At 36.8% G+C, this 3,006-nt stretch overlaps 1 long non-coding RNA gene across 1 annotated transcript; it reads left to right on the forward strand.

Annotated features, from left to right (window-relative positions):
- The first annotated feature begins 541 nt into the window (after positions 1-541).
- On the forward strand, positions 542-1,769 carry LOC128293920 (uncharacterized). Its single transcript, XR_008284057.1, has 2 exons — positions 542-722; positions 1,495-1,769. It is a non-coding gene; the product is annotated as an uncharacterized LOC128293920 (long non-coding RNA).
- The last annotated feature ends 1,237 nt before the right edge of the window (positions 1,770-3,006 follow it).

Raw genomic sequence — 3,006 nt, forward strand, 5'->3', positions numbered from 1 at the left:
ATGCTAAATGTGAAGCTTGCTAATGATGAATGCAATGATGGATTGATTACTCTTGAAATTTCTTTGTAGTAATCCTGAGTAAGACATTGAGTTCTTTGTTTAACCATGACCAAAGTTCAATGGGGTATGATTGTGATGTATTCGGCCATGATGCATTCATGAGCATGATTTATGCTTGTTACTTGATTGGTAAAAATTTGTGTTTTAGAGGGTTATGAACACCTTGAGATTCGGCCATGCACCTATATGTGTATATATGTTTGCACATGATATTTTGATTATGAAGAAAGTGATAAATATGTTTGTTTAAAGAAGAAATTTGTTGAAGAATGTTGTGAAATTTGCATGTACATTCGGCCTAGTACATGTATAGTGTGAAAAACCTTGAAATTATTTTTGATTTTGTGTATTTATGACCATGTGTAATCGGCCACATGAGTAATTTGAGCACTTGATGTTATGTTAAAATTCTTGAGCTCAAATATATGGATGTATGTATATGTGGCCATATAATGGCGTTTTGGTTCAAGGTTGAATGATAAATTATAATAAAGTGAGATGATATGAGATGCCGAATGTGATTTACTAGTAAACATTATTGATAGAAATATTGAATACTTCTACTTGTATTCGTTAAGCTCAAGAGCAAAAGGGAGCTAAATCCGATAAAGGGAAGGAAAAAGTGATCGAATAGCCGTTGAAGCCGTTCGACAACATCCGAGGTAAGTCCTCAAGAAATGACCCTACTCGAATTATGTGAAATGAAACATGGATGTGTAATGATTATTGATGTATGTGTGTGCATGAGCAATTGAATGATATCCGGGCTAAGTCCCGAAGGCGATTATGCTAGTGATATGTTTGTGTTTGAGCCTTAGTAACGAAAATGAAACATGGATGTGTAATGATTATTGATGTATGTGTGTGCATGAGCAATTGAATGATATTCGGGCTAAGTCCCGAAGACATTTATGCTAGTAATTATATCCGGTTAAGACCAAGGCAATTGTGCTAGTGACTACATCCGGCTAAGACCAAGGCATTCGTGCAAGTTGTTAAATCCGGGCTAATACCAAGGCATTTGTGCAAGTCGTTCTATCCGGCTAAGACCAAGGCATTCGTGCATGTGGTTATATCCGGTTGTATTCCGAAGAAGCTTGGGCTGGAGGTGAGCGTTGGTTGCTGTAATAAATTTAATTAGTACGCTCGAAAATCCCAAAGGATAAGGTATGTTTATATGTGCATTGGAAAAGTCGATATGTTTGAGTAACATTTGTTCAATCGACTAACGAGTTTTCAGCTATTGAATTGGTTGATATCTTGTGAAAGTATATAATGATGAAGTGTGAAGTAAGTATGATTATGTGAATGTGTATTAATGAAATGATTCATTTGGCTATGTGATGTAATGCTTTAGTTAAAGCTGATTTTATTGATTGAGACTTACTAAGCATAAAAATGCTTACTCCGTTGCTTTGGCTCTCTGTTTTATAGATTTTGCTCGTTAGCGATCGGATTCGGGATCATTAAAGTCGAAGTCATCTACACTATCAAAGCCTCCATTTTGGTATAATTTTGGTTGAACTTTGAAATGGCATGTATTGGACTACCCTATTGTTGAAGGTCATGTACCTTTCGGTTTTGTGTAAACTTGGATAGCCATGCGAAAATGGCTTATATACGTTTTTGGTATGATACTATAATCGTTGTATGTTGATCATTATGGGGTATGGAATTGTTTTGAGAAGATTAGCCATTGGAATGGTTAACCATGATCACACTTTGTGCTATGTATGCAAAGAGGGGCAATTGAATCGTGGAAATCATGAAATAGGTAAAGGTTACCTTGAAAACAGATGCTGGCAGCAGCAGTGGTGTGGTTTTGAAAAATCACCAAAAATTGTAGGAATGGTATTAAATAGTGATTAAGTTATGTGAATGAACCTTGATGAGTCTACTTTCATATGGAAGAAACGAAACGGTCATAGGAGTTACTTGTTAAGAGATATTAAAGTTATCGTGAGACAGGGCCCGAACGGTTTCTGGGTCCCCTGTCGCGACTTTAAAAATTTACTATAAATTATCCAGAAAGAATTAGGAGTCATTCCTTATATGTTCAGATTCCATTTTGAGTCTAGTTTCATTAGAAATAAACGTCACCAGTATTAAAGCCCTGTACAGAGAGATATTCAAGTTGTAACGCGCGAAGGTCAGAGCAGTCGATCCCTGCAACATGGGTGACTTTAACTAATAAACTGTACCAATTGGCCCGACCAAAAATTCTAGAAATAAATCCATGGAAGGATATATGAGTCTAAATTCAGGGAAAATTTACGGAATCAGTTTCTGAGTTTTGAAACTCGAGATATGATTTTTAAGGCGACAGTGACGCAGTTTTCCAGCCTGTCTGGAAATGCCAAATTGGTCGGTGCTTTAAGAGGACTTGGCTCGTTAACCCCTTGCGTCCGACACCGGCGATGGTCTCGGGTTCGGGGTGTTACAGCTACTCATAGTATGCTCATTTTTAAGGGCCAGGGAAGTGAGGCCAACGGAGCCTTCTTCCATATGATGCCAGAATGGTTTAGTGACTATAGAAGAGTGAATTACGTGGCTCAATGACCTCCACCCCAATACTTAAACCTCCTATAGAACCAAATACTCACAAAATTCCTTTTGATAAAGGTAGATTATGGGGAGTCGAAGAGTTTAGCAAATCAGTGAGTGATGATTCAGTCATGGTCAAGTATTGGTTAGTAAACACACGAAAAGTGATAGATAAAATCTTATGTCTTTCTGAAAATTTTCTTAGATGTGCCATGTCATTGTTAAAAGAAGAGGCATCTCATTGGTAGTCAACTTTAACTACTATGGTTCCAAAAGAATGGATTAACTGGAATTTTTTAAAGCTGAATTTCGAACTGAATATGTCAACAAATGATACATTGATAAGAAGAAAAAGAAATTTCTCGAGTTGAAACAAGGAAACTGATTAGTTGTTAAATACGG

Source organism: Gossypium arboreum, chromosome 6, assembly GCF_025698485.1.
Source record: "Gossypium arboreum isolate Shixiya-1 chromosome 6, ASM2569848v2, whole genome shotgun sequence".
NCBI lineage: Eukaryota > Viridiplantae > Streptophyta > Magnoliopsida > Malvales > Malvaceae > Gossypium > Gossypium arboreum.